Below are 22,874 nucleotides of genomic sequence, written 5' to 3'. Positions count from 1 at the left end.
ACATCCCCCACCCAACTGTATATTGACTCAGTTTTACTTGCATTAAGAAAGAGAGGAAATTACTTTCTCAACTTTTAAATTGCTGGTTTACTAACTCTAAAACAGGTTCATAACTTCAGGATGATTACAGGTAATATAGTTTTCTCCTTTGTTTCATTGTAGCCTGTTTGGTTATTTGTGAATAATATGCCAGCAATGTCTGTTTTAGGAAATTGAGGCCAACTTCTCCTTTGAATTATAGACACTAATTTCACTTCAGTTAGATCCCCTGTTACCTGTTGGTTACCATGTACCAAGTCAAAGTCATTTGTTCTCTAACCACTAAACTTTTTCAACTATCTACTTTTTGTCTTTAGGTATCTCATGCTCTTTAGCTCCAAATTTAGCCCATGCAATTAAAAAGAAAGGCCTTTATCTCACTTGTTTCTGGCATTGTAAAATGCTGAGTCACAGTGCAGCTTAGGACAGATAGTTCTGCAAGTGATTTAAAGTTCAAGTTTAGAGTCATTTTAAATTTCTGCCAGGTTGATTTTGTTGCTTCATTTATGTATTTATTTAGGGGATGGGAATGGGAAGGAAAAGGAAGGATATTGCAACATTTGCAAAATGTTTGCTTCTAAGTTTAGTTCTGAAGCATTTAGTATTGAAACATTTAGTTCCTTAAAGGAATTCTATATACCTACTCCCACTTAGTCCTGGACTGGAAATACAGCCTTTTGAATTTCAGCAACAATTCTGAGATAAGAACAAGGAAACTTATCTAGTATCACACAGCTGATAAATCTCCAGGAGGTAGATTTGAACTTAGGTTTTCCTTTGAACTTAGGTTTTCCTGATTCTAGGTCCAGGGGCTCTATTCACCTTGATGCCTAGCTGTGTGTGCTGTCTCTTCCCTTTTTCTTTTCCTCTACCTATCTATGATAAAACCACCTATTTATGTAACAGCTAGTTAATTAACTGGTACTTTTAAAATCCTATGCTAATATCTAGTGATTTATATATTTACATTTCTCAAATGAGATAATTTATGTGTAAAGTTTTGCAAATCTTAAAGCAATATATGAAGTTTTCATAATATTATTTCAATTAAGATTTTTAAAAATGCAGTATATAAGAGGATCCCAAAGGTTTTGTCTTGAGTATGGCAAGACAATTGATCCAAGGCTGTATCTTCTACACTGAATGGGAAAAGACAGAACAATATACTTCTTTTCTCTCTTGGCCACACTAAACTAGCATTGCAACAGAAGTTACTTTGGCAATGCCAACTGTAATAGTAATGGAATTTAAAGATCCCCCTATATTGGCTTGGTTTTCAAATTGATTGTGTTAAAACCCAGAGCTTGTGGATCCCACTTGTGGGATGGACTTGTTCACTTGAAAAGAGAGGGCTGAACTGGGAGGAGCTGGTGACATAGATTTGGAGAGACATGAGAGAGAGGCAGAAGAACTTTCTGGAAGCAGCACCTTTGGAGGCAGAGAAAGACTTAGAGGATTGCTGAGGGCCACTTTGAATTGCCCTGGACTTTTGAGACCTGCCCCCAGAGCTGCCAAGGACTGAGGAGACATGGCTGATATGCTGGTACTTTGTCTGTTTTGATGTTGTTTTGCCAGATTTGTCCACTGGTGAAGGACAGTGCTGTTGTTGCAGGGGTCTGGGAACCTTTCTTTTGGTTCAGAGCTCCTGAGACTGTCCTGCAGACAGAGAGTGAATGCTGTCCACTGGTGAAGGACAGTGCTGTTGTTGCAGGGGTCTGGGAACCTTGCTGTTGGTTCAGAAGCCCTGAAGAAGGATTTTCTTGTTGTATGTTTACAGAAATCCTGGAAGAGGGTTTTGCTAATGTTTTCAGGGGTCCTAGGACTGTTCTGCAGACAGAGGATGAATTAATGAAGAGACTGGCAATGTATCTTGTGGCCTTGCTAAGCTTTGTCTCCCCAGGAACAAAGATTGCTGAGAACTTGCCTCTGTGTCAAGATGAAGAAAAGACCTCCATTTGGGTATTAAGTTCTGTGCTTAAACTTGTTGTAACTCTGGGGTAGATTCAATTGTGATCCAGGGGTGGGGAACTTTTGACCTTTTTGTGTTCTATGATTGAACAAATGAATGTACTTATGATTGGAAACTAATCTCCATTTGAGAAGAGGGGCTTTGTGATGGACTAAATTGAAGGTACAGCCTAGGGGTGGAGTAGTATTTAGAACAGGGACTTTGTAATTGATTGAATGATTGGAAGGTCCTGGGGTGGGGTAGTACTTGGAGATTATTTAATCACACTTAGTAAATGCTGTATTTTGAATGATGTCATATTTTGATCTTCTCTGTTCTTAATTTGTCACTGAATAAAATGGAGAGCACCTATGCTGGTATTATGAACCTTGGGAAGTTGCCTTTGCTTGGCATTACATTACAGATTTGAACTCAGGTCTTCCTGACTGTAGGCAGAGCACTCTATCTACTCTCCCAGCTAGCTGCCCTTAGGCTCTGAGGATAGATACAAAGACAAAAATGGACCGACCCTGTTTTCAAGGCACTGATAATCTATCAAGAGACAACATTCACATAATGTAGTATATACAAGATAAATATAAAACAAGTTTTTTAGGAGAGGGCACTTGGAACAGGGGTGATCAAAAAAGGTTTCATGTAGGTATTGCTTGAGCTGAGTCTTTAAGGAAACAAGGGATTCTAAGAGGCAAAGGTGAGGGAGTACATTCCAGGTTATGGGAGCTATGCAGCACAAAAATAGAGACTGGAAATAGAATATTATGTGAGGAGCATCAAGGAGGTCAACTTGGCTGGATTGTAGAGCAGGACAGTGGAAGTCATAGAGTTGGAAACATATATTGGGGCCAGGTTGTAAATTGCTTCAAAAGCTAACTGGAGGAGACTGTTTGATCCTAAAGGAAATAGGGAGCCATTGGAGTTTATTTACTGTGCTCACAGGAAACAACTATCTAGAGTTAATATTCATCAATGTAAGTTTTTGCCATCTGAGATTTAGATTATTAGCCTTATGATTTAGAGAAAGATACCTTGAAAACGTAAGAATAGCAGTTTTGAATTACAGGTTCTAGGTTACAGTAATGAAGACATTACTTTAGTTATGACTTCAGCTGGCAAATTTCCTCTACTAAAGAAGCATAATTCTCAGGTCCTACTGAAAAAAAAAAATAATAGGAAAGGAGTCCGGGAAATTTCTTTCCTAAGTAGCCTCAGTCTTTTCTTCATTAAGAAAGATAAGTATTGGGCGGCCAGGTGGCTCAGCGAGTAAGAGCACCGGTTCCAGTGTTGGGATGACCTGGAGATCGAATCCTGGGCTCAGACACAGCACCACACCTAGAAATAACTGGCCGGGTAACCTTGAGCAAGTTACTTAACCCCAATTGCTTAAAAAAAAAAGAAGAAAGATAAGTATTGTCCTATGATACACAGAAAAGTCATTCTGTTCTATGTGTGACACATTGAAATTATTGTAGCAGTAAGCTTGCAGTGTCTTTTGAGAAGAACATTGCACTCTAAAATGTTCTGTTACCAAACTAAAGTGTTCTTTGTGCTTCTCTCAAGTCTTAGCACTTACTGGATAGAACAATAGGAGGTACTTAGCAAATACTTATTGAAACTTGAATCATTTAAATTTAATTGCATTAGTAGTTTTTTTTTTTTTCTGACATAAACTGAGAGAGCAAGACTGGGCTCTCTTCATCTACTTGAACAACTAGAGAATTATATCTAATTCTGGCTATATGTGCCTTGGAATACCCTGATTATTTACTTGAACAACTAGGAAAATTGTACATTTATTTTTGGCCATATATACTTAGGGGCATAGATTTATACATGGATCTTAGAAATCATCTGGTCCCAAATCCACTGTAGCAGCAAGCACCCTAACATACCCAGGATGGCTGCTAGCACAGGTTCTTAGATCTGCTTTTCTAAAGGAAAGCAACTCAAAATGGGTTAACAATCTTACTTTAATCAAACATATATCATTTGCCTATTTCCAGGGAAAAAGACAGCACCCTGAACTTCAGAGAATACAAACAGAGGTTACAAGCAGACAAAAACATGCAGACAGAGAAACATACCAGCAGGCAGGGCTTCCATACCTAGTTAGTTACCAGAGAGGGAAGCACCAACATCTGGGTTTTCAAAGCCAGGGGGCTCAATGGCTGCCCAGAGTCTCATCTGACCAAATCGTACAACTCTTCCCAAAGTGAGCCCCAAAGCAAAACCTCACATCAGGGTATATATATAGCCCTCTCCTGGATTAGAGAATGTCACAACCCTCTTGACCCACTGCCCAATCACAAAGTAACAAGATGTGGGCGTTCCTGAAAAACAAGCCTCCCACCACAGGCTCCATGTGACCACATTCAGCTTATTAGGGGGCAGAGTATAATTTTAAAAGAATTTTTTTTGATTGCCTTTTTTTGGAGTTGAGTTGGGGTTAAGTGACTTGCCCAAAGTCACATGGCTAGTAAGTGTGTCAGGTGTCTGAGCTGGATTTGAACTCAGGTCCTTCTGACTCCAGGGCCAGTGTTCTCTTCACTGTGCCACCTAGCCACCCCAGGGGACACAGTATATTTTTAAATCAGGGAAGGTTCCCAGACTCACTTAAGCCTATCAAGGGGCAGGGAAGACCTTCGATCCATTACCATTACACCCACTCATTTAACAGATGAGGAATCCAGACCCATTTGTCACAAAAGTGCTAAGTAATAGTATTGGGATTAGAACCCATGTCCTGTGACTCCAAAGCAAGTGATTTGGGTTTCTTATGCTTCATTTTCCACATAGTAGTAGGAATTGCTTTATCATATCCCTAAGGACATTAATGAAGTGTTATTATGTCCTCACAGTCTGCCTTTCTCTATACCCCTTAGATTTAGCCTAAATTAACTAGCCCTTAGCAAAATTGTGAAATATGTAGTTTGTCTTTTATCACCCTTTCCCACTAGTGTGCAGTATCCCCATTTTTTTTTCATTCTGGCACCTAAGAGCTCCTCTAGTGTGGTTCCTTGCCAAAAGCTTCCTATATTTCCAGACTCCATAATGCTACTATCAAAGTTATTCTAATTTTCCTCTTCTGCAAAATGAGAGGTGTAGATTAAATTGTCCCTGTTTACCTTTTTAGCTCTCAGTGCTTTGATTCTTTCCCTACTCCATTATGCCAAGACTCTGCTTTCTAAGGTACTTCTCTGATAGACCCATGCTCAAATGTGAATATTACCTTCAACAATGCAGATTGTGAGATATGCCTTTTCATTTGTGGATCACATCCATGTCTTCCCATGAATCATCCAGAGGGAGTCTATCCAACATACTTTACTGTCCTAACTTTGCTAAACATACTTTATCTGCCTTCCCTTACTGCTCCTCCAACTCATTGGTGAGTTCTTTCTGGAACCTCTACTTTGAAGAAGGGCCCAGACTGGCAATGCTTCACAATATAGACATTGCAAACATGGATCACTACTTCACCCTCTTTTCAGTTCCCTTTTATTTATTGTCTTCCCCCATCAGAATGTAGTAAACTCCTTGAGGGTAGAGGCTGTTTATCTTTTTGCTAGTATTTATGCATATTGCATAGTGCTTGGAACATAGTTAATGTTTAATAAATGCTTCTTGAATTCACTAGGGGCTTTTCTCTAGAACTCTCCTATCTTTAAGGTCATTTAGTTTGGCTTTCATAGAATTAATCTATTTTTTTCAGCATTTGTATCTTTTGCTTATCTTCTGCCAATGTTCTTAAATTTCTTTTTTTTTAATTGAATTTTATTTTCTCAAATGAAGATCCACCTTACATCCTTTCTACCACCTCCCATGCCCAATTGAGAAAATAAGAAACCAAAACCACTGTTACAAAATATGTAGTCAAGCAAAACAAATCTCTGTATTGACCATGTCCAAAAGTAATTATGTCTCAATATGTGCTCTTGAGTCCATCACATATCTATCTATTAGGAGGTAGGGGTACCCTGTTAAATCATGGATCCTCTAGAATTAGAGTTAGTTGTAATGATCAGAGTTCCTAAGTCTTCCAAAGTTAATTGCCTTTAGAATGTTGTTATAATATAAATTATCCTTCCAGTTTTTCTCACTTCATTCTTCATCAGTTCTTTCAAGGCTTCCTAATTTCTCAAATCATCCTCTTCATCATTTGTTGTGGCATAATAGTATTCCATCACATTCAAATATTATGCTTGTTGAGCCATTCTACATTTTATGGACATTCCTTTAGTTTCTAATTTTCTTTGCCATCACACATAGAATTGCTATAAATATTTTTGTACAGATAGACCCTTTTCCTCTTTCTTTGATCTCTTTGGAGTACAGACCTAGTAGTGGTATTGTGGCATGAAAGAATCGTAGTTTTTTGTGCATAGTTCCAAATTGTTTTCTGGAATGACTGAACCCATTGACCCGTGGTGCATTGGTGTACCTGTTTTTCCATAGTTCTTCCAGCATTCAAATTTTTCTTTCTTTATTTTTTGATCAGTTTCAATCTTTTGGTTGTAAGGTGAAACCTTAGAGTTATTTTAATTTCTCTAATTGTTGCTGATTTAAAGCATTTAAAAATATGGCTATTGGTAGCTTTGATTTCTTTTTCTGAAAATTGCCTGTTCGTATTCTTTAATCATTTTATCTTTTGGGTAATGGCTTGTATAAATTTGAATCAGTTCCCTATATATTTTAGAATATCTTAGAGATGTTTCTCTGTCATCTATTTCTCTAAGATAAAGGACCTTTATCACAGAAACTTGCTGCAAAGAAAGATTTCTTCTCATTTGTCTGCTTTTCTAATTTTAACTGTATTGGCTTTGTTTGTGGACAAAAAAACTTTAAAATTTTATGCAATCAAAAGTGCTTATTTTATTTACCTTTTGTCATTCTCTCTATCTTGTTTGTTTGGTCATGAACTCTTCCCCTATCCATAGATCTAACAGATAATTTTTTTCATGTTCCTCTAATTTCTTTATGGTCTCACCTTCTATGTCAAAGTCACATATCCATTTGGAGCTTATCTTAATAAATAGTGTTAGATGTCTTAACATTAAAAAAAACAAACAAAACCAAATACTGAGCCATTATCCCAGTGGGTGACATTTTTGTTTTATTAAACACAAGACTAATTTGTTTCCATGTATTTTCTATCTAATCTGTTACACTGATCAGCCTCTTGATTTCTCTGTCTCTTAGCCAGTACCAAATTACTTCAATGATTACTTCTATGTAGTGCAGTTTTAAATCTGATACTACTAAACTCCCTTCCCACTTTTCTTTATTAATTCCTTTGACGCTCTTGACTTTTTGTTTCATCAGATGAATTTTGTTGTTGGTTTTTTTTTTAGTTTTATCAAGTAATGCTTTGGTAGTTTCTTTGGTATAGCACTGAATAAGTAAATTCATAATTCATGAATAAATAAAACTACTTTAGGTAGTTTTTATTTTCATTTTTATTATATATTTTTATTATATATTTTCATTTTCATTATATTATCTAAACCTATCCATGAGTTTTGGGTTTTTCTTCTCGAGGTGATCTATGAATTCTTTCAAATATAATTTCATTTTATATGTTTAGAAATTCTGGGTAGTTCTTTTCTAGAAATTCCTGGAGTCTATTAAATGTCAATGTTTATTGAGAGGGTACAACAATGAAGTTTTATTGTATTTAGGTAAATGGAAGACAGTGTTGGTGATGAAAAGGTCATGAGACAAGTCTGTAATAGTGACTTGTTTTTCCTAATTCCATTCCTCCCAAGGACTCCCTGTCACGTCTGATAGTCTGTGCCTACTCTGGCCTTAAAGTCACCCAGAATTACAAGCTTGTCCTCTTCTGGCACATTGATGAGGAGGGTCTCCATGTCTTCATAAAATTTTTCTTTGACCTCATTAGGATTTGTCATGGTGGGCTCTCCTGTAAGTGCAATTGCATTGCCACAAGCCTGTCATTCACTCCTTTGGGGAGACAAACAAGCTTGTTGACAAAATTAGTTTTGATTGCAAAACCCACACCAGCTTCATGGTACTCCACATCTATGCTGCCAGCTCAGAAAAACGTATATCAAACTCTGACTTTGTTAAACTGGCCTTTATTTGCCAGCCTTGTTTTGTTCTGAGCTGCTATTTGGATGTGATACCTGCTCAATTATCTTGCAGCAAGAGCTACTTGTCTTTCAGGTATATTGGATTTCATGTTGTCCATAAGTACACAGACATTCTATGTACTGATGATAAGTGAAATCATCTTTGCAAAATCTTTGTACATTTTTTTGTTTCAACTCCAGGATCCCTGCCTGCTGTGGTAAGCAGTCCAGGTTTAGATTAGGTGAAGCAGAAAATTTTTAGACCTTTTCTGGCCCCTTCCTTTTATATGGAGGTGAACTGTGTGATCCTTAAAAAAGACTCCTCAGACACCCAGGGGCTGCTGAATGCCATTGCTGCTTCAGTCCAGTGAGAAGATGACCCTATGTCTTGGGTTGCCTGTGTGCAGTATTGTGACTACAGCTCCCAGTGTATCTACACCTTCTGCTTTGTCACTTGGCCTGTCACCACAGGACTTCAAGGTAGGTAAAAATGGTAAAATGGTATGGGTGATATCTTTTGACTTGCTCATAAATTGGATTTGTGAGACAGAGTTGTACAAAGTCATTGGCCTCATTCCCTCTTCTAAAGTCATTGGACAGACTTGTGGCAATGCAATTGCAAATGTGATGGCAAAACAAAATTCAAGACAACTGGCAATGGCTTGGCATGCAGTGTATGACTTTAGCATCTTTGATGTTTAACCAAGCTCTAAGCACTCCACAACACCTGTTTCTGCCAACCTCATGACCCACTGGACTAAATTGTTCACATGTACCTATTCTGCTGGGAAAGTCTTTACATCTTGGGGTAGACACCCCCCTAACTCATTGATGGGTTTGAGGCTCGTTGGTTACCCTCAACCTGGTTTAGTCTATCTGCCAAGACAGTTTTAATGGAGTGTGGCTGCTGCAATGCTGCAACTTCTTGGAGCCACAGGTAAGTGGTAAGTGGACAACAAAGGTGGAAAGCGGCCCTGACACCAGAGGTGTTAGTCTTCCCTTAACATCCCATAGACTCCAAACATTTCTAGTCCTATATTGAATGGTAATGGTGATAATGGACTTCCTTGCTTTACCCACTGGATTGAAGAGTATGTGGTAAGGAGTAATGTATAAAATTAGAAAGGTAGGAGAGAGCTTAGATTATGAAGGGCTTTTGTATTTGATAATGGAGGTGATAGGGAGCCATTAGCATCAGTGTTCTAGGTTTGATGTAATTTACTTCTGTTTCCTTGCCCCTCTTCTCTTTCATTTACTCAGAGCCTAATAATAGGTTCATAGACTTTCTTTTCTTTTAAGATCCTCTTCAAAAGCTACATTCCCTAGACTCTCCCTAGACTCTGTTGGTCTAGTGGTTAAGATTTGGCACTTTCCCTGCTGGGGCCTAGGTTCAATATTCAGTTAGGGAAGCTGTTTGTCTTCATACATTTTGCACGACTTCACATGTATTACTTGCCTTCTCAATGAGATGGGGGAGGGGCGGAGGGAAGAAAAGGATTTGGAACTCAAAATTTACAAAAGTGAATATTAAATAAATAAATAAATAAAATCTGCTCTCCTTAGAGTTAGTCTTCCTTCTGACTAATCCCTTAATCTACCTTGCCACTTATTCCCCTTTCCCTTCTTACCTTTGTGTACTATTTCTTGTTGAACCCAATTTTGTGTATGTAATCATTCCTTCCTCTGACCAGTTCAGTTGAGAGTGAGGTTCAGGTGTCACATTTCCCCCCCTTCCTCCTTGTTTCTAGGGACTTCTACCAGCACATCCCAATTATGTGAGATAATTTTTCTTATCCTTCCTCTTCTTTCTTCCCTCCCCCAGTGTATTCCTCTTTTTCTCACTCTTCATTCTTCTTTTAACTGGTCAAAACGTTCCAGGCCCTCTCTTTCATCATATTTCCTCTATGACCCCTAATGATTATAAAGTTATAAGGGGAATACATTGATTGTCATCTTCCTATATTGGAATGTAAACAGTTTATTGTTGTTTAGTCCCTTGTAATTGTTTGATAGTGTTCACTCTTTTTGTTTCTCTTGATTCCAGTGTTTGTATTTCAAAGTTTCTACATAGCTCTGTTCATCAGGAATGCTTAAAATTCCTCTTTTTCCTGAGGGGTCTATTCTTCCTCACTCCCAAACCTACCTCCAACCTTCTAGGATTATAAACAGTTTTGAAGGGTGAGTTGTTGGTTATAAGCCTATATCTTTTGCCTACTTTTGTCTTCCGAAATATTTTGTATTCCGAAATAAGTTCTCTGCTTCTTTTGGTGGTAGTCACTAAATCCTGTGTGATCCTGACTGGCCCCTCGGTACTTTCATTCTTTCTTTTTTATATTGCAATATTTTTTTCTTGGACCCAGAAACTTTGAGTTTGGTCTATAACTGGGAATTCCTGGAAGTTTTATTTTTTCTTTTAGGAGGCAACTGGTTGAATCTTTCTTTTATGATTTCTTTAAATATTATGTAAGGTGTTTTTTGGGGGTGGGGTGTCATGGCATTTATTTTCTGTCCTAAATCATTTTTCCAGGTCTGTTGTTTTTGCTATGAAATACTTTACACTTTATTCTATTTTTCAGAATTTTGAATTTGCTTTAGTATTTCTTGTTATCTTGTGGAGTCATTAACTCATATTTGGTTAATTCTAATTTTATGTAGTTTTTTTCTTAGATCAGGTTTTATACTTCTTGTTCCTAGCTCTTAATTCTCTTTCCAAATATTTCTTCCATAGCTACAACTCCTTTAAAATAATTTTTATCTCTCAAAAAACCCTCTGGCTTCATCTCTCCCAGTAATTCTACTTGAAGTTGTACCTAAGCTGTGTTTTAATTTGAGGCTTTGCTTATAGATGTTTTGGAGTCATTTTCTTCTTCCGGGTTTGTGTCTTGAGCATTACTATCATCATAATAGCATTATGTTGGGATCCTTTTTTTTTCCTTGTTCATTCTTCCAGCTTCCTAGCTTCATACTTTATGTTAGAACTAGGCTCTGCACACATCTGGGGGGAATGTCTGAGATGAGGATTTGTTCACTTAGGTTCTTCTGCTACTTTCTTGGGCTGTTGAGTGTTGGGTTATTTTTACTATTTCAGAGATAACTCAGACTGGGAATCCATAAACTTTCAGTGCTCCCGAAGTGGTTTTAGGGCAAAGTCTAATTAGTGCCCTCTTTATCTGAACTCTTCAAGTTCCTGACCTGGATTTTAGTCTGCATAACAATCCTGTTGCCTTGCTCCTGATTGCTAGACTTATCTACTTTTAGCCAACTAGAAAGCTCTGCTGATTCAGAGTGATAGAATTACAAGCTCTTCTTTGATCTGGGATTCCTACTCTAGCTATTCCTCTACCAGTCTAAGACTGACAGGAAGCTGGAACTGAGACCTCTGCTCAGCTCCTGGTTTTAGAGCTACATAGCTCCTGTTTGCTTCTGAACTTTTCTTTGCTCATTATATAGTCTAGGGTCCATGACTGCTCCTCACCCTGGAATGCCATCTCCAGGCCCAGGTCTCCTCAGTCAGCCCTGGATCTCTGACCTGGAACAGAATAGGGAATGATAGAGTTGCCAGTTGGCACCTGTTCCTATGTCCTGGACAAGTTTGGAGTTCCTCTGTATGGTTCTGGGACCTCTTCTTTTCTTAGTACACAGATTTGATCTTTCATTTCTTGTATACTAGAATGATCTGTGCAGTAAACCCCTAGTCATAACCTGTCCTTAGTGTCCACAGACTTCTGTTTCTCTAGTCCAATGACTCACTGTGATTTTTTCCTTTGATTTCCTGACTAGGGCTCAGTCTGGTTCATTTTCTAGATCTTTTTGGAGTTGAAGGAGTTTAGTGCTAATTTTTGCTATGCCAACATTTTGGCTCTACCCCTGTGCTTACATTTCTATATTTTGAGTTCCAAATCTGTCATTCTCTTTTTCAGACACTCTACTAGCTTGGAAACACTCTTCATTGTATACTTTATACTGTCTACTTTGTTGTTTGCCTTCATTATTTCTGCTTTGAGTTTTAGCCAAATGTCCATCTTAATGCTTTTTACTTTTTTTTTTCCAAGAAAATTCTGCTCTCTATGGCATGAAAGTGTTTATTTTGTGCAAAGTGAAGGCACAAGTTTCAAACATTTAAACAATTTTGAGTTCCCAAATTCTCTCCCTTCCTCCAAATCTTCCTCTACCCATTGGAAAGGCAAGGAATATGATATACATTATACATGTGAAATCATGTAAAACACATTTCTATACTAGCCATGTTGCAAAAAAAAAAAAGCAAGAAAAATAAAGTGAAAAATAATATTCTTTAATTTGCACTCAGAGTTCATCAGTTTTCTAGAGGTGGATAGTATTTTTCATCATGAATCTTTTCAAGTTGTTTTGGATCATTTTATTGATCAGAGTAGCTAAGTCTATCAAAGTTAATTGTTACAATATTACTGTTACTGTGTTGTCCTGGATCTTCTCTCTTCACTTTGTCATATATGTCTTCCCAGGTTTTTCTGAAACTGTTCTGCTACACATTTCTTATAGTACAATAAGTGTATCAGTTACATACCATAATTTGTTCATCCATTCCCCAGTTGATGGGCATCCCTTCAATTTCCAGTTTTTTATTACAACAAAGCTGCTCTTTCTCTGTGTGTGTATACCTCTATCTATCTATCTATCTATCTATCTATCTATCTATCTATCTATCTATCTATCTATCTATCTATCTCCTTTCCCTTTTTCTTTGATCTCTTTGGGATATAAACCTAGTAGTGATATTGCTGGGTCAAAGGGTATGTTTAGTTTTATAGCTCTCTGGGCATAGTTTTAAATTGTTTTCCAGACTGATTGGACCAGTTCACAACTCCACCAATGTGCTTTAGTATACCCATTTTTTCCACATCTCCTCTAACATTTGTCTTTTTCCATTAATTTTAGCCAATCTGATAGGTTATTTTTTCTGTGATGTTAGCCAATCTGATAGGTTATTTTAATACTTTTAAAAGTTTTATTTTTTTCAACTATTCTGGAGATTCTTCTTTTTGTACCACAATCTTTAAGAAATCTTCATAATTCCCTTTTTCTGGGTGGTTTTGCTTAATTTTCCTTCTCTAAGAGACATAATGTATAGATACTTGAGAACACCAGCTGCTCAGGTAATGGTGGGGGTCATAGATCTAGAAATAGGTCATTTTCATCTTAGGAATGGATGGTGATGATGGGAAAGTTGAGATAGAGTGGCAAACACTAGAAAGTCCTACCAAAAACAAACAAAACAAAAATAATACATAAGAGAAACAGAAGATGAAGAGAGACCTATAAATGCACCAATATAGATGTGAGATAGTTGAGGGGGGCAGAAATCAAAGGACATAATAAAGAAAAAACATATAAGAATATAATCCCTGAATGGGAGAGTAGAATTTAGAATAGACTAGAAGAGGATAGAATAAGGAGAAAGGGAGATTGATAAAGAATAAAGAGTAGAAGGAAACAGTACAGCCCAATCTTCTAAAACTATTCTAACAAAGATTGTGGAAGAGCATCAGACCAAGTAGTGTTTGGGAAACCTAAGGAAAAATGTGGAGGCAGCTAGGTGGTACAGTGAATAGAGCACTGGCCCTGGAGTCAGGAGGACCTGAGTTCAAATTTGTCCTCAGACACTTTACACAAAACTAGCTGTGTGACCTTGGGCAAGTCACTTTACCCCAATTGCCCTTCCTTCCCCTCTCAAAAAAAAAAAAACGTGAGTAATTTTTCCATTCCAACTCATCATAGATTAAAAAAAGTCTGCAGTCACTTGGGAAGAGCCTCTCAGAGTCTGTCTGTATAGGGACTTGGATTAGGACTACAAGGCTCTGTTCTAGGAAAAGCAGTGTGGTAGTTTGAGGCTGTGTACTATGCAAGGACCAAGATTAGATGCCATCTAGAAGCTCTTTCACTCTGACCCCTGGAGCTGGGTCATAGAATGTTTTACAGCTGCATATCAAGGCAAGAACATGTCTAAGATACAGCAGAAACTGATTCTGGCATGCAAACATGTCTCTGGCATTGGATTGAGTTTGCAGATTCAGCACACAGACTCAAGCTGTAGCCTATAACCGAGTAACCAGGGCAAAGAGATCAGACTAAGAGTGAGCCTGCAGTACTTATCACTAACTGAAAGGAGTTGAAGCAAGCATCAATCTACTGCATCTCCAACTAGGAGTTATCTGAAGTTTTATCACTTAAGACACAAACTAGGGTCAGGAGCTTGAGCCCCTCAGAGATCTTTGAAGAACATAGCACTTAGTACCTGAAGAAAGTAGTAGCAGGGTATTAGAAATGAAGGTTAAATGAAGACCCAGAGTTCCCTTAAGAAATAAATAAAAACAGGCCTTAACACAAAGTCCCAATTTGAGAAATGTCTGGAAGAATGAGCAAACAAGACATCCACATTAAAGAAATTTTATGGAGCTAGGGATGCCAAAGATATAAAGTCAGAAGAAGAAAATATCTATCAGCAAAGCCTCAGAGGAAAAGCAGCTTGTCTATGAGGTCAGTTATAATTCCTGGAAGAAATGAAATCAGAATGCAAATCTAAAAATAAAATTTAATTAAAAAAGGGAAAAGTAATATATTTTGCCTAACTATATGCCAATAAAGCCAGCAACTTAAATGGCTGTTTACAAAAATATCATAGGCTTAGGTGAATAAAATGAAAATTTAAATAGCCTAATGTCAGAAAAAGATAATGGACAAGTCATAAATGAACTCCCAAATTTGAAAAAAATTCAGGACCAGATGGATCTACAAATTAATTTTATCAAACATTCAAAGAACATTTAATTCCAATTATACATAAACTGTTTACAAAAATAGGAACAGAAGAGATTCTACCACATTCCTTGTATGATACAAATATGTTCTTGATACCTAAATCAAGAAGAGTCAAAATATAAAAAAACTGTAGATTAATATTCCTAATGAACATTAACACAAAATTTTTGAAAGATATTAGCAATGAAGCTATAACACCAAGATTATATACTATGACCATATTAGATCTATACCAGGAATGTAGTGTTAGGAACAGTATTAAAACTAATGTCAAAGTTTAAAAATATTAACAGATAAAAATTTTTGAGAAAATATGATGCCCATTTCTGTTAGACACCTTAATATGGTAATTAGCATCTATATAAAATATAATGGAATAAACTAAAGGTCTTTCCAATAAACTCAATTATAAAGCAAGAATGTTCATTATTACAACTATTATTTGTCTCAAAGGGGCTCCTCCCAAAATAATCTTACTTCTAATCTCATCACAATGCAACTAGTTCAAGCCTGGACACCACTTCCTCCAGTGTTTTCTTGCCTCTGATTGGAGGGTTGTAATGGGAATGTAAAGGAAATGTAAATTTAAGATGTTCCCTTATCCTAGGCCCTTTGATAGGCTTAAGTGCACCTGAAAGCTTGTTTTTCAGGAGATACTTTGTGATTGGGCAGTGGGTCAAGAGGGTTGTTACATTCTCTGAGCCAGGAGAAGGCTATATACACCCTGTTGTAAGGCTTTGTTTTGGGGCTCACTTTGAGAAGTGTTGTGTGATTTGACCAGATGAGACTCTGGGTAGCCGTTGAGAGCCCCCCGGCTTTGAAAAACCCAGATGCTTCCCTCTCTGATAACTGTGACTAAATGTAGATGTAATGGTTGGACAGTTGGAGGCCTGTCTGCTGAAATGTTTTTCTGTCTTGTAACTTCTGCTTGTAACCTGTCTGAAGTTTGGGGTGCTGACTTTTCCCCCTGAACTAGGTAAATGATATGTTTGATTGATTAAAGCAAGATTGTTAACCCATTTTGAGTTGCTTTCCTTTAGAAAAGCAGATCTAAGAACCTGTGTTGGCAACCATCCTGGGGATGCTAGGGTGCTTGCTGTTACAAGGATAGTATTACAAGGATGCTGTTACAAGGCTATATTCTTCCCAAAGCCTTCCTTTATTGAGGGCAGAAATTATACTTTCAACTCACTCCACTTTGGATCTGCAGCTATGGCTGGTTTCAACTCTACAGAACAAGATATTCCTGATTTGGGTATCCCCTAGTGCCACTACTATCCCCCTTTTGGCCTATTTTTGTGTGTTTTCCCCTATTAGGTTGTAAGCTGCTTGAGGGCAAGGGACTATCTTTTTCATATTTGTATCCCCATAGCTTAGCACAATGCCTGCCACATAATAGGCATTTAATATTTAGTGAATTGAAGAGAATTGATACAGTTTTAGAAATGCTACAGTAATAAAAGGAAATTAGAGAATAAACAAGCAAATAAGAATCAATTACCAATTTTTGAAGCAGACGTTTCCTTAGAGAACCCTATACAGTCACCTAAAAATGAAATAACATCATCAAAGTTGTAAGTTACAGAATAAATCCATATAAGTCATCAATATTACTAACAAATCCCAGTAGGAAGAGATAGAATGGTTATAAGATATAGCAAATACTTCAGAGTCTACTATCCAAAACATCTGTAAACTATATGTATACAGCTTCAAGAAATTCCATAAAATTCTTTATAGAAATATATAATTGGAGAAATATTCCTTACTCATGGGTAGGCCAAGCCAATATACTTACTATCCAAATTAATTTGCTTGTTCAGTGCCATGCCAATCAAAGTACCAAAGAATTAAATTTGTAGAGCTAGAAAAAAAATGACATTCATATGAAGGAATAAAAAGCCAAGAGTCTCAAGGGAAATCATAAAAAGTGGAAAGAGAGCCTAGCAATACCAGATCTAAAACTATGCTATGAAGCAGGAATCATTAAAATGGTTTGGTACAGATTAAAAAATTGGTTGAAGAGTGGAACAATTTAGGTATATAACACATAGAAGCAAACCTAGTAGACTTGTTTTTGAGAAATGCAAAAGATTCCAGATCTGTAAGGAATAAACTTTCAACCAAAATTGCTGGGAAAACTGGATAGCAGTCTGGCATATATTAGATTTAGAATAGTAATTCATACCATGTGTCAAGATAAGTTCCAAATGGACACATAACTTAGATATAAAGGTCACATAAATTAGACCAAGAAAGAAATATTTCAGATCTATGAATTAGGGAGGGGATCATAAACAAAAAAGTGATGAAGGATTATAGAATATAAAATTAAGAGTTTTTGTATAAACAACACCAATGAAATTAAGATTAGAAGGGAAACATTTAATTGATTAAAAAATTTTTGTAGCAAATTTCTCTGATAAAGATTTCATATCCAAGATATATAAGATTGAGATTCAAATTATGAGAATAAGAGCCATTTCCCAAATGAAAAATGTTCAAAAGACAACAACTTTTAAAAGAAAAATCCAAATTATCAAGGCACAGGAAATTTTTCCCCTCAAATCACAATGAGAGAAATACAAATGAAAATAGTTAAGCTTCTACCTCAGACTTCTCTCCTGACTTCCACTCTCACTTCTCTAACCACCTTATTGAACATCTCAAATTAGATATCTAGTAGATACCACAAACTTAACATGTCCTAAACAGACCTTAATGTATTTTCCTCCAAACCCTGTCCTCTTCATAACTTTCTTATTACTCTTGAAGACATTTAAATTTTTCAATTGTGTATGACTCTTCCTGATCCCATATGGGGTTTTCTTGGTGAAGATATTAGAGTGGTTTGCCATTTCCATTTCCAGCCATTATACAGATGAAGAAGTTATGCAAGCAGAGTTAAGTTTGCCCATTGTCATACATTTAGTAAATATCTGAGGCCAGATTTGAACTTGGCAAGATGAATCGTCCTGATTCCAGGCCTGGTCTTTCATCCACTGTATCAGCAGGACATTATCATCTTCCCAATTACCCAGGCTTATAACCTAGGTGTCACCTTTGACTTCTTATTCTCACTGCCAACAATCAATCAATTGCCAAATCCTATAATTTCTACCATTGTAACACCTCTTAGATTTATCTCAATCTCTGATACTACTACCACCCTGCTATAAGCCCTCATCGAACTCATGCCTGGACTGTTGCAATGACCTTTTGGTTGGTCTCCATGCCTTGTCTCTCCCCACACCATACCATCCTCCATTTCCCTGTTAAATTGTTCTTTCTAAAGCACAAGTCTGTCCCCAATTGATAAATGGCCAAAGGATAAGAATAGGCAGTTCTCAGAGGAAGAAATTAAAGATATCTATAAGCATATGAAAAAATGCTCTAAGTCACTATTGATTGGAGAAATGCAAATCAAAACAACTCTGAGGTACCACATCTCACTGGCCAGATTGGCTAAGATGACAAAACAGGAAAATAATAAATGCTGGAGAGGATGTGGAAAAATTGGAACACTAATGCATTGCTGGTAGAGTTGTGAACCGATTCAACCATTTTGGAGAGCAATCTGGAACTATATAATATATATAATCTGGGCTATAAGTAATTTCATATCCTTTGGCCCAGCAATACCACTTCTAGGGTTATATCCCAAAGAGATCATAGAAGCAGGAAGAAGACCCATAAGTACAAAAATATTTATAGCAGCTCTTTTTGTGGTGGCAAAGAATTGGAAATTAAGGGGATGCCCATCAATTGGGGAATGGCTAAACAAGTTATGCTATATGAATGTAATGGAATACTATTGTGCCATAAGAAACGAGAAGCAGATGGACTTCATATTTACCTGGAGGGGCCTATATGAATTGATGCTGAGTGAGAAGAACAGAACCAGGAGAAATTTGTACACAATTACAGACACAATGTATGTGTGACTACCAACTTTGATAGACTGGACTCTTCTCATCAATGCAGGGCTATAAGTCAACTCCAAAAGACTCATGATGGAGAGAGATGTCTACATTCAGAGAAATAACTAGAAAGAACAGAGTTTAAATGCAGATTGAAGCAAATTACCTGCTCTCTTTTTTTTTCTTGTTTGGTTTTGTCTCCTCTTTACCATTGTTCATTCCATCTGATACAGTCCTTCTTTATAAATTGACTAATGTCTAATGTTGAAAGTATCTGCAGTTTCTATACCTGATTGAATGCCACCATGGGGGTGGGGAGGGGAAGGAGGGGAAGGAGGGGAAGAAAATTTGAAACTCAAAGAACTGTGGAACTGAATCTTGTAAACTAAAAGTAAATGAACAAATTAATAAAGACCAAAAAAAAAAAAAGCACAAGTCTGACTGCGTGATACTCCCCTATTCACTAAACACTAATGTCTCTCTAAGGTAGAATAGGAAATCCTGTCTTTTACAGACCTTCATAACCTGTCCCTTTTAATACTTTTCCAGTCTTTTTATACTTTATTCCCCTCCAAATACCCAATTATTTAGTGGCTTTCTTGATGTTTTGTATACAAAACCCCAAGTTTCCAGACTTTTTGAACTTTCACTAGCTGTTCTCCATGCCTGGAATTCTTTATCTAGTCATCTCTACCTTATAGCCTCAGGTACTAGCTAAGATCCTACCTTCTACAAGAAGTCTCTACCAATCTCCCTAAACCCTAAACCAAACTCCCTTCCCCTTGAAATTAATTCCAATTTTGTCTACATTTTGTTTGTATACAGTTGTTTGTTTGTTGTTTATCTCTTTAGACTGTGAGCTCTTGGAGAGGTGGGACTGACTTTTTTTTTTTTTTACATACACACCCTTTTTTTTGGCTTTCTTTTTTTAACCTCTAGTACTTTATACAATGCCTGGCACATAGTAGGTGCTTAGTAAATGCTTATTGGTTTGTTGGCTTGATTTGATATCCATAAGATTGCTAAAGTTGTAGGGAAAAAAAGGGGAATGATGAGAACATGAAGCATATTATTTATCCAATGTATGGATAGGCAAACAGTTTTTGAATAAACAAAATATAGAGAGCAAAGAGGTATAAAATGGATAATTTCACTTATATTAAAAAATTTTTTTGTACAAATAAATGTAGCCAAGATTAGAAGGAAAGCAGAAAATTGGGGGAAATTTTTATAGACAGTTTATCAGAGAGAGGTCTCATAACTAAAATATATAAAGAACTTTGAGTTTCTTTAAGAATATGAGTCATTCCCCAATTGATAAATGGTAAAAGATATGAATAGGCAGTTTTCCAATGAAGAAATCAACGCAATTTATAGTCACATGAAAAAATGCTCTAAATCATTGATTAGAGAAATGCGAATTAAAACACCCTTGAGATAACATTTATACCTACAAGACTGGCTAAAACGATTGAAGGGGAAATTGACAAATGTGGAATGTGGAAGAGAGGGGATGTGGAAAAATTGGGACACTCATTGATGGAATTTTGAACTGATCCAACCATTTTGGAGAGCAATATGAAATTATGTCCAAAGAGTTATTAAACTACCTACACCCTTTGACCCAGTGATACCACTACTAAGTCTGTTTCCAAAGATGATTACAGAAAAAGAAAAATAACCTATATGTTCTAAGACGTTTATAGCAGCTCTCTTTGTGGGGGCAAAGAACTGGAAATTGTAAGGATTCCCATCAATTGGGAAATAGCTAACAAGTTGTGGCATATGATTGTGATGGAATATCATGGGGTTATAGGAAACGATGAGCTCAATGAGCTTAGAAAAACATGGAAAGACTTGCATGAAGTAATGAGTGAAATGAATAGAACTAAGAGAACATTGTATACATTAACAGCAATATTAAGAATGACTTTTAGAAAATAAGTTATTTTGACTATTATAAATACCCAAATTAACTACAAAGGACATATAAAGATGCTATCTGCATGCAGAGAAAGAATTGATAAATAGAAGCATGTATAGAATAATTTTACTTTTATATATCTATTTGTTTCTAATGGTAGCCATCTCTAGGGTGGGGGGGAGAAGAAAAAAGGAAAATAAATTTACATAATAACTTTATTATATACTTAAAAGGAACAGCAAATTGTACACAACTGATTTGGAGTTTCATGTGCATTCATCTTTTTATTATGGAAATGCTTGTTTTATTCCATAAATTTAAAATAAAATAAAATAGAAAAAAGGGAAATGACAAATGGTGGAGGGGTTGGGGGAAAATGGGCACATAAATGTACTGTTGGTGGAGCTATGAATTAATTGGTCTAGCCATTCTGGAAAACAATTTAGGACCATGCCCCAGAGTCACTACTCTATGCATACTTTTTGTCTTCAGTAATACGACTTTTAGGCATATATCTCAGAGATCAAAGAGGAAAAGGACCCATACATTAATAAATATTTATAGCAGCTCTTTTTGTAGAGGCTGAGAACTGAAAACTAAGTGGGTGGGCATCAATTGGTAATATGGTAACATAGTATATGGTAATGTAAAAAATAATGGAATATTATTGCCATGTCAAAATAATGAGTTTCAGAGACATCTTGGAATACCTGTTTGAACTGGTACAGAGTGAAGTGAGAACAATGAGAACATTTTGTACAATAACATTGTAAAGACAACTTTAAAAGATGGGGGAACTCGGATCAGTGCAGCCATCAACCACAATTCTAATGGACCAAAATGATAAAAGTATGCTTCAGAGAAATGATGGACTCAAGATGCAGAATAAAACATAAGTTTTTGGACATGGCCATTGTGGGAATTTGTCTTGCTGGACTATGCATATGATAAGATTTTTTTTCCCTTCATTTTTTTAATTTGGAGGTAAGAGGTGAGAGAGAGAAAAATGTGTAACTGAAAAGTTTTTATTTTTTTTAAGATAACATAAACTTCTTGGAAAAGTATGTTCCAAAAGTATATTACTTATGATAAAATGTTAGGGGCAGGGGAAAGGGATTATTTTAAACTTTACATTTATTTGATTGGGGGAATAGGCAGGGCCAAAGAAGAAGGCAAACAAATAAGAAATAGAAATATAAATGAACTATTTAAGGGAATTCATGGAAACTGGGATAAGGCAGGTAAACTGTGAAGAAGTTTATAAGAAAAGAATAGCATCAAATGAGTCTAAGCAAAACTAGTTTCAAGGACGAAATGCTGATGAAATCAGAAAAGGATAAAAATCAACATGAAATAGAGGAGAGCAAGTCTAATCTTAAATATGTATAGATTAAGCAATCTGATAACATAAAAGAGAATGACAGAGTGGATAAGGAAACCATTTGCTTCATAAAAGAAACATCTAAAAGACAATGAAAATGAGAGGCTGGAAACTGGTAAAGAAGACAAATGATGAGAACAGTGTGGAAGGAGTTATAAAAAGGCAGGTGCACTGTTACAACCTCTTGCTCCTCCTTTGTAGAGTGTGGGGTCGGGGAGTGTGGAACATTGCGTGTAATGTCAGATTTTTTGTCTATGTGTCTTTCTGAAATTTTTTTCTCTTTCTCTTTAAAAAAACAACAATGCTCTGTTATAAGGGATGGTTCCCTGGGAGAGGGAAGGGCAAAGGGACAGGGATACATGGAGAAATCTAGATAGACAATGTAAAAATAATGTTGATAAAATTATTTTTGCAAAGACAATGAGACTGGAACAAAATTTACCATGTCTTGGGTGATTTTTAAAAAGCAAGAGCTGCAATAATGCTATCAGAAAAAAGCAAAATTAAAAATTTAAACTGTATATTTTTCTTGTCAAACCTCATCTGGAATATTGTGGTCAGTTCATAAACCACAGTTTAAGAACATTGATAAACTGGAGAGTGTCCACAGAAGGGCAAATAGTATTGTATAGGACTCCTGAGTCCATGTTATGAGGATCTGTGGAAAGAACTGGGCATTTTAAACCTGGGGTAGAGAAGACTTAGGGGAAGAAAACTTGGGGAAAGGGATAGGGAGAGGAGGAGAAATATGATAGCT

The sequence above is a fragment of the Petaurus breviceps genome, unplaced genomic scaffold, assembly GCF_028583685.1.
Source record: "Petaurus breviceps papuanus isolate PSGF00001 unplaced genomic scaffold, PetGlider_PUasm1.0 171, whole genome shotgun sequence".
Lineage (NCBI taxonomy): Eukaryota > Metazoa > Chordata > Mammalia > Diprotodontia > Petauridae > Petaurus > Petaurus breviceps.
Note: the sequence above shows the minus strand (reverse complement) of the source record.